Here is a 14,461-nt window from a genome sequence, read left to right as displayed (position 1 = left end):
AGGAACTCACCTGACTTGATCCCTCCTGCCCTCTCTTCCACTGATCCTTCAGTTAAGCAAAGACAAGATGCTGCCTGGACCTTCATCTTCAATGGCAGAGACAACACTTTCGTGGACGTGTAAGGCAGCAGGTGACTGTGGGGGTGTGTGTGCCAAACGAGCCAAGCAGTGATGACCCTTTCTCATAGGGAAAGTGTCTAAAGAGTCCCTTTCGGGGGGAATGAGAGAAAAGTCTGCATCCTAGACTTCATGATATGGAATCAGAACCTTTGAGATTTCTATCAGAAATAAGGTAGCTCAAGTGCTCTTCAGGAAAGAGTAAGGTGGGCCTAGAGATCTTACATTTGGAAATGGGTAACATGATTACATATTAATTCTCAGAGTGGAGGGGAGATAAAACAACTGACAATTATTAGTAATCTTTTAAATGGTCTTATCAGATGAATGTGTTTCTTTTGGTAAGTGGCCACTTCTTAATACCTGGTGAAACTGTCACCTAAATGACTGAAGTCTTCAACTTCCTCCTGAAACACCCGTCACGACGCAGGGAGAAAGTCAGTCGGTTATGGCCGGTTGTCATTTCTGCTCATTATAACATGCTCTGTTGAGCAGAAACACCTCTCCTGCTGTGAATCCATTGAACTCACAAGTATAAAGGGAGACTTGGGAGATGTCATGGGGTTGGAGCCTAGTTCCTGGCCCGGACAGGCTCTCAGGGAAGCCATGAGAAAGGACTCCAAACATATCAAGTTGGGATTTGTAGGGTGGGAAAGAGGGCCTTGGGGTTTAAGGGACATGAGAGGTCAAGGTGGCCAGGCCTGGAGAATGGGCCAACATCCTACAATCTTCAGTCTGGGCTGAGCCCTGGTCCTCCACCTGCAGGTCGGGGTGAGAAGCCACGTCAAGGCCACTGGGCAGATCCACAGCCACAGGTGGCCACAGCCAGCAAAAGTGTGGATGCAGGAAGAGGCCCACTTTGGGAATGATCCACATGCTTCCTGGGATGCCTTCCCGGAGGCAGGTGCCTCCATGAGACTCACCATCACCTCAGCAGCCTCCTCAACATGTGTCAGAACAAGGCTGGACACAGTCAGGCAGAGCTGGCGGCACGCTTGAGCGAAGAGTCCACTCATTGCCTTTTCTGTCCTCCAAGCTCCACCTCAAACTTATGAGACTCTCTAATGAAACACTGGAGGCTTCTAAAACTTCCTCAAATTGATAGATTGGGAGGAAAATGAAATAGAAAAGGAAATTAGGGCACATTTGGTTTACATGATTAAAGCCATCAGGCACCAATTAGTCAAAAGTTAGACCAGGTATTGACCGCTGGACAGCTGAAAATTCCCACGTTGGCTGTTGTTTTTGTTGAGCAACTCGATCAAATACTGAAAAACTCTATTTGGAAACATTTTAATAATGACCATTTTGAGAAAACGAGCAGCCCCTTTGAGAGATCTCGCCCTCCCCTCCCTCAGGCCAGACCACAGTTTGAGGACATTCTTTGTGAGGCCTTTGAGAAAGGCTGACTCCAGGAGGAGGAAGGGGGTTCATGAAATCCCTGGATTTTCACCTCAGAGAGACAGGTTGGCTGTCAGCTGACCCCAAAGTGTCCATTATGCACAGCTGGGTGGTGACAAGAAGCTATGTGTGTGGTGGTGGTGGTGGTGGTGGTGGTGGTGGTGGTGGTGGTGGTGGTAGTGGGGGGCGGAGAGGCTTGGAAGACTCCCAGAAGTCTGCTGACCCAAACATTCCCTCCTCTGGGGCAAACCTGATGGACCACACAGAGCCGAGTGGAATTGGTATGCACAGGAAACAACTTCCTGGACAAGTGTCAAATTGGCCCTGGGATAAAATTAACTGAAGCAAGGTCTCAGAGGCTTCCGGGGCAACATCAAAGAGCCTGGCTACTCCTCTATAAAAGGCTTTGGCAGGCTGAGTTGGCCAACCTCCGCAGGCCTCTGCCCCTCATCCTTGTGGAGACCCACTGGGGGAGGGGGCAGGGGAGGAGGCAGTGGAGGGGCAAGATTGGCTGGTGCTGGTGACAAGACAGGGTTTAGGGTCCTGGACTCAAGGGAATTGTGACCACCACATGGCAGTCACTCATGTGGCCTCCTTCTAGACTACCCTGGGTACTTTAACAGGGTGCCAGAGCCTTGACCCCAGTGAGTCTCTAATGGATGGGTCGGAGGCTCTGGAAAAGCCTCAGGTTAGCTGCAGACTCTGCTCACACTTCTTTGTAGAGCAGAGAGGGGGACAGAGAGGGCCTCATGGGGTCGAGCTCCCGGAACTCTGAGACCAAGAAGGACTCTCTCCCAATCCAGGCAAGCTACCATGGGGGAATTCTCAGGAGCAAGTGGTTTGGCCACAAGCAGGCTAGACCACTGTTTCTCCACATGATCCTTAATGGCTCATAGTACAAGGTCAGGCCTCTTGGAAGCCTAAGAGCACATCCAAGATGAACACTGTTCAGTGATTGCAGATGAGGTAGAATGTTGATGACTTACAAGTGCTTCATGAACCCCACTTCAAATGCAAAAGTATTCTTAGCAGATTTTCACTGAACAGAGGCAGGAAAATAAACTGAGACTGAGAAAAGGATTTCACTAGGAAGAAGGGGGAACTCCTATTCCTCCTTCTAGCTGAAGTACTGCTATACCTTTCCCTCCACTAGCCTCCTCTTCCTTCCCTGGTCCCTTTAAAACCACTCTGCTGTGGAGTCAACTTACACAGAGCAAAGGCTCGGCTAATGGGAGGGTGGGGCTGCCTCCACATCTTCTAAGTAGAGAATGTAACCCTTCTAGCCATCCAGCCCATGTGGCCAGGTGTATGTGTGAGTGAGTAAGTAAGTGTGTGTGTGTGTAGGATTCTTAAGGTTTTTTAAAACTTATATAGACTTATATACATATAAAACTTATATAGACTTATATACATATGTACAATTTGCTAAATTATACATATGTATACAATCGTGTACATGGATGAAACCAACAGCACAATCAAGATAATATATCCATCACCCTCAAAGATTTCCTCATACTCATTTGTAATTCATCCCTTCCTCTCCACCCTACTCCCACCTTCATCTCCGGGCAACCACTGCTCTGCTTTCTGTCACTATATGCTACTTTGCATTTCATATAATTTTATATAGATGGAATCATACAGTATATATTCTTTTTTGTCTAGCTTCTTTCACTCAACATAATTGCATTGTTTCATCCATGCTGTAGCATGTATCAATAATTCATTCCTTTTTATTGCTGAGTAGTACTCCATTATATGGATATACCAGTTTCTTTATCCCATCACTTATTGATTGACATTTGGGTTGTCTCCAGCTTTGGGCTATTACAAATAAAGCTACTATGAACTCTCATACACTGCTGGTGGGAACGTCATTACCACTTCTGATGATCGTCACTCCTTTGTGTAGATACAGATTTCAATCTGGTGTCATTTTCCTTTCACCTGAAAGGCTTCTTGTAGTGTGGGTCTGCTGGGAATACATTCTTTCAGCTTTTGTATATCTGAAAATGTCTTTTTTCGCCTTCAATTCTGAAAGATATTTTTTTGCTGGTTATAGAATTCTAAGTTGACAGTTTTTCCTTTCAATACTTTGAAGATGTTGCCTCATTGTCTTCTCTTTTCCATTGTTTCTAAAGAGAAACTTGTTATCCTTATCTTTGTTCCTCTGTATGTAAAGTTTCTTTTTCCTCTGGCTGCTTTAGAGATTTTCTCTTTATCACTGGTTTTGAGCAATTTGATTGTAATGTGCCTTGATTTAGTTTTCTTCAACTTTCCTGTGCCTGGGGTTCATTAAGCATATTAAATCTGTGGGTTTATGGTTTTAACAAATATAGAAAAATTTCCACCATTATTTCTTCAAATATTTTTTTCTCTCCCTTCTTTTGTTTTGGGGACTCCAATTACACATATATGAGGCTACCTGCAGTTATCCAAAAGCTCACTGATGCTCTTTACTTTTTTTATTCTGTTTCATTTAGGATAGTGTCTGTAACCATTGTGTTCAACCTCACTAATTTTTCTTCTGCAATGTCTAATCTGCTGTTAATCCTATCCATGTATTTTTCATCTCAGATATTGTAGTTTTAATCTCTAACAGTTCTTTTTAGATCTAAATAAAATATAGCAAAGACATAAATGTAAAAATATGTATTTTTACATTTATGTCTTTGCTAAACTCTTTAACTATATATAATACAGTTATAATAACTTTTAACATCCTTGTCTGCTAATTCTAACATCTGTGTCAGTTCTGGATTGGTTTTGATAGATTGTGTTTTTCTGCATCTTTGCATACTTTATAATCTTTGATGCCAGATATTATGAAATTTACCTTGTTGCTTGATATTTTTGTATTCTGATAAATATTCTTGATTTTTATTTGGGGATGCAGTTGAATTACTTGAAATACTTTGACCCTTTTGGGTTTTGCTTTTTTTATTTGTTAGGTGGTTTCTGAAGCACTGCTCAGTCTAGGACTAATTATTCACCACTACCAAGGCGAGAAGACCATTCTGTGTAGTCTGCCCCACGACTCGTGAATCATGAGATTTTTCCATTAGGCTCGTGGGAACACTATTCCAGGCCCTGTATGAACACCAGGCACTGTTCCCTTTAATCCCTGTGGGCAGTTCTTTCCCTGGCCTCACACAGAGGCACTGCTAGGCACTCTGTTGAATACTCAAGGGGGACCATCTGCAGATCTCCAAGGTCCCTCTCTGTGCAGCCCTCTCCTCCCCAGTACTGTGTCCTGTGAACTCTAGCTGCCTTGCTCTCCCTGGACACTCAGCTCTGCCTCCTCTACTAAGGGAATCTTCTGGGTTCCACCTCAGTACCCCCTCCACGTGCTCTGGCCTGCAAACTCTCAAGGCAGCAAGCTAGGGCAATCATAGGACTCAGCTGTTTGTGTACTGTCTCTCAGGGATCACTATCTTTCACTGCCTGATGTCCAGTGTCTTAAAAACCATTGTTATATATACATATTTTCTGTTTTTGTTGTTGTTTCAGGCAGGAGGGTAGATCTGTGCCCTGTTACTCCATCTTGCCCTGAAGCAGAAGTCCTTATGTATTAATTTGTAACACTACATGTCCAAAATTTGTCTAGCGATTTCTCTACTGTTGGATACCTGGAATGTTTCCAGTTTTTCCTTTTGTGTGCACATGCCTTAGTTGGCAGTATATTTTAAGGTTGCACAGCAACACAGTCAACAATACACTGATGTTCAGTCACAGTGGTAATATTTTTCTTCAAAAAGCACAGATTAATTACCTTTAAAAAAATAAAACACCTAGGGACTGACTCATGCACTTAAAGATGGGTGGCAACAAAAGAATCTTAAATTCTTATTCCTAAGAATAATTTGGCACAGATACAGCCAAATTAATTATAGGCCTTGGCCTAGAATACCTGACTCTAACTATATTGGACCAGAATAAAAATTTTGGTGGGCTTGATTCACTGCAGTTCACTTATTCTGACACCTCAATAAGCAGTGCAGTCAATTACATCCCATAGAGCTATGTTCCAATTTGATATTGCTCCAATTGGTTGGAATTTCTCTGAGTCCTGTATCTTACGGTCTCATGTGTCTAGGACTTCTATCTGTGTGGTGGCAGAAAAGGTAAAGGGTGAGGGGAAAAGATGTCTCCATGATAGCTACCCAACTTTGATAACCTAGATGCAGTGCTCTGTCCACTAGTAATTCTGTGTGGGGATGCCTGAGACATCTGTGCTCTGCCCACTAAACTGGCTGAGGCCCACATTCCAATGGGGCTGAAGTAGAGTGAACCAGGTCACCCTACAACCCTCCCAAGAAAGACATGGGCAATCTTGCACATCCTTTGGTGCTTGGTGAACGCCTTGGAAGAAGGAACTTGTCTACCACTTCCTATAAGGAATATTAGGAGAGTGACGTGACAAAGCAGAGTTGCTGATGTGTCATTTGCTATTTTGGCTTCAGGGATCATTAGGTCAGTGACCCACTGTTACAGAGGAGACCTGGGAAGTTCTCCTCTTCACCTCCTGCCAAAGAACAATTTAATAGCACTTTGTAGGAGGTTACAATAAAGCATTGGTGTGCTTTTGAAAGTATTTGTCTTATTTGACCTGATATTTAGGTGATTTTGAAGCAGATCATTAAGTACATAGAAACAAACATTAGATCAAAAGATTAAACTTAAAAAGAGTACCTACAAGATCAAAGCCTCTTGTTCATCTTCTCTTGCTGCAGGAGTGTCAAGCAGAGGGAGAAAACATTTCTTTTGAGAAATATTCTTTTCAAAGAAAGATTAGAATCCGGCTTTAAGAGAATGGCCAAAGGGTGGAGAGATAAAGGGTGGGGAAAAATCAGTAATGGCATTCAGAGCAAACCTTTCGGCTACTAGTCCAGACAAGTTGGTCGATCCGTCAGATGTTTGAATGCTCATAAGAGAACAACCCAGCTGCTACTGAACTTGCTCAGAATCTTTCCTAACATCTGCAGGGTCCAGGGTGACACCATCTGCCCAGAAAATGTAGCTCTGCCATGCCCTCTGACGACGACTGACCCAGCTGCTGCTGCCATCGGTCTCCAGGCAGAGCAAGTGGTAGTGAGTTGTCCTCTCTGGGCATGGGCTTTGCCACAGCTGTATTAAGGAAGGGACAGCAATGCAGAAAGGCTCAAGAATTAGCCCCTTTCCCAGTCCCTGATTCCAGGATTCCACATGACAGAATATTTAACAGGTGAGACTAATGCTGATCCACAGGGGCCTGGCTTGCTGTCTAGGGGAGAAAATGAGCTAGCAAAGGTGTGTCTATGAATGCCCTGATGGCCGACCTCAACTGTGTGGATTTCAACTGACTGACTGGGTTAATTCTCTTATTCTCCCACATCTATCTGATGATAGTAAGTGTAGAACAAGCTTGGCACCCTCAGTCCAACCCCAATTTAACAAAAGATTGCTTTCTCCAGAGCTCTGAGGAATCCTTATGTTCTGGTTACCTGGACCTTCGAGCCTGCCTTCCAAGGCAGCCCTTCCCTTGAGATCTCATCTGAGTTCTCAATCTGTGCTAACACTCCAAGTTTTGGACTATCCCTTGCTTCTTTGGACTATCCCAGGTCAAAGCTCCAACCGCTGCACCTTTCCTTGGCTGAGAGGGGAGGTCAGAAGATAACAGGTGGTAGAAAGAGAATAAAAGCTCAAGACAGACTCCCTGAAAGGCAAACCTCAGAGCTGAACAGCTCTTTGTCTTCCTTCTCTCTTTCCAAAGAATATGACAGAAATCTGACTACATAAAATCAAAGTCTGCATGGAAACAACCAATATGAACAAAATCAAAAGGTAAATAAAGAAAATAGTTGTGACAATACATCACAAAGGGCTTGTTTCCCTAATAAAGAGCTCCTACAAATCAATAAGTATAAAACCAACTCAAAAAAAAAAGGGGGGAGTAAAAAATACAGTTCACAAGAAAAGAAACTCACATAACTTTTAGACTGGAAATTGTGCTTAATCTCCCAGTAGGTAAAACACAAATTAAAACTACAGCAAAATACCATCTCCACCTATCTGACTGGCAAAGATAACACAACCAAGGAGAAAGTGGAAACGAAAGGTGCAGTCTGCACCTATGGACAGCTAATTCTCAACAAAGGAGCCAAGATCATACAATGGAGAAAGGAAAGTCTCTTCAATAAATGGTGTTGGGAAGACTGGACAGCCACACGCGAAAGAATGAAAGTAGACCACTATCTTACATTGTGCACAAAAATTAACTCAAAATGGATTAAAGACTTGCATGTAAGACCTGAGACCATACAACTCCTCGAAGAAAACATAGGCAGTACACTCTTTGACATCGGTCTAAGCAGTATCTTTTTGGATATGTCTCCTCAGGCAAGGGAAACAAAAGCAAAAATAAACAAATGGGAGTAGATCAAACAAAAAGCTTCTGCACAGCAAAGGAAACTGTCAGCAAAATGAAAAGAAAACCTACTGGGAGAAGATATTTGCAAATAATATATCTGATAAGGAGTTAATATCCAAAATATATAAAGAACTCATACAACTCAACAACAAAAAAACAGACAATTGACTAAAACTGTGTGGAGAAGACCTCAACAGACATTTTCCCAAAGAAATACAGACGGCCAACAGGCACAAGAAAAGATATTTAACACCACTGATTATTAGGGAAATGCAAGTCAAAAACCACAATGAGATATCACCTCACACTCGTCAGAATGGCTATTACTAAAAAGACAAGAAATAAGAAGTGTTGAAGAGGATGTCGAGAAAAGAGAACCCTTGTGCACTGTTGGTGGAAATGTAAATTGGTGCAGCTACTATGGAGATTCCTCAAAAAATTAAGAATAGAACTACTATATGCTCCATCTATTCCGCTTCTGGGTATTTATCCAAAGAAAACAAAAACACTAATCTGAAAAAATATTTGCACCCCTATGTTCATTGCAGCACTGCTTACAATAGCCAAGAAATGGAAACAACCCAAGTACCCATCAATGTATGAATGGATAAAGAAGATGCGGTATATATGTACAATGGAATACTACTTAGTCATAAAAAGATGGAATCTTGCCATTTACAACAACATGGATGGACCTTGAGGGTGTTATATTAAGTGAAATAAGTCAGATGGAGAAAGACAAATACCATATGATCTCATTCATACGTGGAATATTAAAAAACAAAAAAGAACAAACAAAACAAAAACAGATACAGAAGACAGATTGGTGGTTACTAGAGAGGAAGGGGTGGGGGGAGGGCAAAATAGGTAAAGGGGGTCAATTGTATGGTGATGGATGGAAACCAGACTTTTGGTAGTGAGCACACTGTAGTATATACAGAAGTCAAACCATAACGTTGTAGACCTGAAAATTATATAATGTTATAAACCAATGTTATTGAAATAAAAAAAAAAAGAAAGGTGTAGTAAGCTACCATTTGTGTAAACGGGGGAGGAGAATGGATAGCCAGCACTGACTTGTTTAGCATAAAACATCTCTGGGGTGTTATCAAGAACAATGATAATACTGGCTGCCTCCAAATAGGAGAATTTGGTGACTGGACAACAGGACTGGATGGGAAATTGTTCACTCTATATTCTTTTTATCGATTGAAATTTGAACCTGAGATTGCCTTAAAGCTGAACACATTTTGTCAATATCTAGGGAAGGAAGATCTTTCCTAGGACCCCATTTTGATGACAGTGCTGATGTGCCAAGTTGAATGAGAGGCTCTGTATCTTCAGAGATCGATATCTAACAGTTTCCTTTAAAAAGATAATAGATTGGTGCATTATGATTTGTGAAGGTCTTATCTTTTTGAATCCTTGTAGTAAGCCTCTGAGGTGGGCATTATTTTTCTCTCTCTTTCTCACAGGGGATGAGTAAGGGTCAGAGACGCAGCTTTCTTGGGCCAGAGAGTGAATCTGGCACTAAGTTAATCTGGTAGCTGCATGAGGTTGCATTATTCAGAACTGCCCAGCCCAGGACTCAGAGGCCATGAACGTATGCAAGCCCTGGGAGAAAGCAGACTAGGGAGTGAGTGAGGGCAGGTGGAAGGTTGAGGCTGTGAGGACCAGCGGGGGGTTGAGCAGACATTCAGGAGGAGGAGGCAGGGCACATGGTAAAGGCAGGAAGAAAAGCTTCTCCAGGGTCCAGGTAACACCTCAGGCTGCAGCACAGCCCCAGCTAAGCAGGAAGAGAGGCTGGAACCAGGCAAGGAAAGTTGGCCCCAAGCATATGCTCAGGAGTGGCACAAGAAGACAGATTTGGGGCATGGCTTCCTGCTGAAACTGCAGGGTACCTTCCTTCTATTCCATACTCAGGCTTTGTCACACTCAGGCCTTCTTGTCTTTCCACACCATCTTTCCCTGCCTCTTGCCTTCTGTCTCTCTGCAAGACTTCACCCTAGGAGTGATGAGTAATAGTTTATCCAGGAGGCAGAGGACAAATGACTCCCAAGGATGTCCATTGTTTTCATCCAACTCCACTTCTCCAGGGCCCCAAGACCACAAGGCCCGGAGGCTCAGACTGGGTCTTTCTCAGTAGAAGGATGCTGCAGTTCCTCTTGAAATGCACTATTCACACAAACCTCACCAAAGATGGCAGAGAGGCCGATGCAGGAGGCTGCCAAAGTTCCTGGGGGGCACTCTCCACACATCAAGGAATGAGCCTGGCGGTAAGTCTAGGAGCTCATGGTGAAACCTGGTTAAAATCTTGATGGTGAATGGCAAGGTCAAGGTGGGGACTGTGTCTGAGGGAATGAAAAAAGGAAGCCCAAGAACAGAGGTGAGGAAGGTCACCCAGCAGGCATGGCCACGGGGTTGAGAAAGGCTAAGTAGGTCAAGGGGTTAGCGACTTCTTTTTTCTAACAAGTGGAAGAAATTGTTCCTGTTTAGGTTGGTGGAAGGAAGGAAAATAGGACGAGTGGCAGAGAGAGGGATACAATTTCCTGCTGGTTCATGAACTGAAATGACGTGAAAAGAAAAAACAATGCAGCTTCCTTTGTTGTCTGCCCCTGGGATACAGATTTTGGCTGTGAAAGGAATATGATGCTTATCTTCATATTGACTTTTCTTGGTCCAAAATTCAGAAACAAAATAAGATCAAGTGGGGTCCCTGTGGGGTGAAATTTGGTTGTGTAATTTCACTCTGCAAAGAAAGGACACAGAGCTGTGACTGATGAGGGACACATTTTAGATCCTCCTTTCACCCCTGAGACATTAAAACTCTCTGGGGGTTTGGGCGCTTTTCAAATAGAGGGCTGATTTTCTGGCTACAGATTTGGGTCTTGTGGAAGCAGAGTGTTCCTCTCAACCAAAGCCTCACAGTAAGAGCCTCGATCCCTCCTAGGATGATATTAACGTTCATCAGAGTCCAAATACCCGAACTAGAGTCATCCTGGAAAGTGCTGCACTGAGGCCGAGGTCATGTTTGTTCATAAAGCTTAGTCCAGTGATTCTGATTATTTACCAGGACTACACATGGGGACATTTGAGGACAGGGCATAAATGGCTTGTTTTCTTAAACTAGGTTAAAACCTCTTTAGGATCTTGATCCCATGAGCCTGTGTAAATATAACATGATTGAGTTAAATGTGTTAAGAGTTGCATTCAGGCTGCTTGAGTCTGAGGTGGGTGTGAAAAGACCTAAAGGGCACACAGTGATTCCTTTGATGAGGATGAGAAATTATTCTAAAACTCAGTTTGAGTCTAGTTATTGTTTGTACGTAGTTTTGTGGGAAAACTAAATTTCAAATAATTTCACAACCAGAAAAAATGATGAAATACAGCATGTAGTGGACATCTCTGTGATCATAAAAAATCCATTTCCCACTTTCCGTTCCTAAAGGAACCCCAGTTTTGTTTGGGTATGCACTCCTCCTCCACACGGCTTGCCTCAGAGAAGCTAAGCCCACTGCAGCACCAGGGGTCGTTTCCAACTAGTCTGAGTGAATCCTGGTAGACTGATTCCCAGCCAAGGCCCTGATCCAAATCTGGTCCATAAGACTTTAGGGGAAGTCTGCCAGGGGCTTCTGGGAAAGGCTCCCTTCTCTAAGACCTAGGCAGGACTTGGAGAACCTTTGGAGAACCATCTGTCTTGGTACGATGTCTGGAACTGCTGCAAATGTCCTGCTAGAGTCCAAGAAAGAAGCTCATGTGAGGAGGAGGGCAATTCGAGAACAAGGAGCAAGCAGAGTCTCGGAGCCTCCTGCACCTCTGGGCTCCTTTCTAAGAGATGTAACACACACTCTCTGCTTAAACCAGCTTGACTTGGAGATTTTGTGATTTGCTGATGACATAACTAATGCCTGACCCTAAGAATGCTTTGAGGGACCTTAACTTATCACGCTCCACTGTATCAGCTGCCAGAGACCTCCAAACCCACTCATGGACCTGCCCAGGGGCTGTGTTTACTTCGAGAAGAAACTCTCCTCAGAGTAATTCTTTGAATAGCCACAATTTCCAACCTAGTCTTGAAATGTTGTGATGGTCAAAGTTGGCGAACCTTTGGGTCCCACTTTGCTCTGGTTCCCAACAGGGCAGGCCCTCCCAAGCAGGGCCTCTCCTCTGACTGTCAGGGACCCACAGCACTGAGCACACCGTGGGTGTGGAGGGGGCTCCGTGTCACAGAACACTGTGGGGGAGCATCCAAAACAGCTGAGCAACTCCTGAGGCTCTATATGTTTTTCTATTATGGCCGCATCTCTCATACATTTAAAAAATTTAGTTAACCTATTTGCATTCTTTTGTTTTGTTATTGCAGTTGTTACGGCAGTTGTAAACCACATACTTAAAATGTTCCTAATTTTGGAATAACACACCATCATCTAAGTGCACCGACCATTTTAAAATCATGGCTATTATTTACTGAGTTTACTGTTTCAGGCATTAGACGGAGAAGATAGTATACTTAAATGACTGGAATAAATGATTAAATTCCCGAGGGCAACTCTATCCTCTGAATCCTTAATTAGATTTTACAATCATCTGGACCCCACACCCACTAACAATAATCATAAATACCGTCACAAAATTCCCTCAGTAATTTAGCATTATTGAAAATATCCAAAAAATACAAGGTGAATTTAATATGATTTTGGTGCCTGAACACAAATATTTTATGCTGACAAAAGGCCAAGGCTGAGGTGAACTTTCACAAGGATGAAAACCTTAACAGTATCCTACGGCATCCCCCAGAATCTCAGGTTGAAGGTGGCTGCAGAGTCCAAGGTCGACAGAGCAGGAGGAATCCTGGGGCATATTCATCTAACCTCTCCTCATTGGGCAGAGGAAACTTAGAGCTCAGGACTGGAGGGCAGAAGCCCAAGGAAGGGAGTGAGTCAGTTAACACCAGAGACTGGACCCTGACCCTCCTCTTCTCCATTAGACAACCTTATTTTTGTACAAGATCTAGTAGAGTCTCTGCTATATGTTATTACAGGGAGGCCAAAGATAATGGCGATGACGATGATGATGACAGCTAAGTTCATTGAAGATTTACTGTGTACCAAGCACTTTATATGTATTAACTCATTTAATCTTACAATTGGACGCAGAAGGTACTGTTATTACCTCTATTTAATAGATGGAGAAATTGAGACAGAGTTTAAGTAACTTCCTCCCAACTGGGAAGTAGAGTAGCTGGGATTTGAAGTCCGGCTTAAAGCCTCTCTTCTTACTCTTTAGGTTATATTGCTTTTCTTCTAGCTTCTGTCATCTTCAACTGGCTTCTACTTCTCACTGAGCCCCTTCTAGCTCTGGGGTGGTATTAGCGACTAGAGGGCTTGCACTGGGAGGGGTTCAGAGAGGCCCACATAACTGGACTGACTTCTATTGCTGAGGTCCTGAATGACTGGGAGGCAACCTTACAAAGTGTGTACCAGACACTGCCCAGAATTATTTACACTCCTCTAGGTCATGAGCTCCCTGTGGGAAAGGACTGTGGCACATGTATGCTGAATGGACTCTCTTGAGATGCAGGGCCATCCCTACCCTTCCATGTTCTTGCAGTATGCAGGAACCCTGGAAACTACAATTCCCTGACTCCTTTGCCAGCTTGTGCCAGGTTAGATTTTGCTGGTGAGATCAATCACATGAACTACGAGAGGCAGGCAGGAAGAAGCCACTATTCACTGGAGGCAGCACAGGCAGTCCCCTGGGGATTAGTAGATGGCAGGTGTGAGGTAGGTAGAGAAGGCTACAAGGCAGAAGTGACAATTCATCTGCATCTTGAAGGATTAGATGCAGTTTTTGAAGTGGAGAGGAAGCAAAAGGATTCCCTGTAGAGAGGACAGTGTGAACCACAAAATGCAGGTGTGAAGGGGCATGGTGAGTCCAGGACCCAGCCCAAGAAGATGTTGTTACTGGTGGAGTTTGCAGTGGAGGATGCTAAGAGATGCAGGTGAGAGATAGTATGGGGCCAGCTGTCACAGGTTTTTTGGGCCATGCTAAGTAGCTTGTACCCTATTCTGTCTGTAGGAGGGAATCATGGAGGTTTTATGGAAAAGGAAGTGACCAGATTTGTTTTATAATGATAATATAAATTCAGGTCAATATGGTCAGCAGCAGTGATGTGAGAAGTCCCCCTTTTGGTCCAGACACATTGAAATGCTGGGTAGTATACAATCAAAATTACAAGGAAACACATATCTCAGTTTGAAAGAAGGGGAAAGGATCCCTAGAAGGTAGTGGAGAGCAGGGCAGGAAGTAAATGCTCCAGGGATCTTGACCAGGGTGTCCACAGCAGGGCGAGCTGTACCACCAGCCTGGTGGGTGCTCAAGGCAGGCCCCAGACTTGCTAAACCAGAGCTGAGCTCCTTGGCTGAGGCTGGGAGTCAAGGTACGTCCTGCCTGTAGAAGAGGCATGAGAAACTCTGCCTGCCAGCTGGGGACCATGTGGAGAAGCTATCTCTTAGTGCCATCAGTGGAAAA

The 14,461-nt window shown here is 43.8% G+C and overlaps 1 protein-coding gene across 4 annotated transcripts in view; it reads right to left on the bottom strand.

The window, feature by feature from the left end:
• Positions 1–14,461, bottom strand: part of ULK4 (unc-51 like kinase 4) — a 513,120-nt gene that overhangs the window by 18,662 nt on the left and 479,997 nt on the right. The window lies entirely within an intron of this gene.

This window comes from Equus caballus, chromosome 16, assembly GCF_041296265.1.
Source record: "Equus caballus isolate H_3958 breed thoroughbred chromosome 16, TB-T2T, whole genome shotgun sequence".
In the NCBI taxonomy this organism is placed as follows: Eukaryota; Metazoa; Chordata; class Mammalia; order Perissodactyla; family Equidae; genus Equus; species Equus caballus.
Note: the sequence above shows the minus strand (reverse complement) of the source record. Positions and strands in the feature narration are given on the sequence as shown.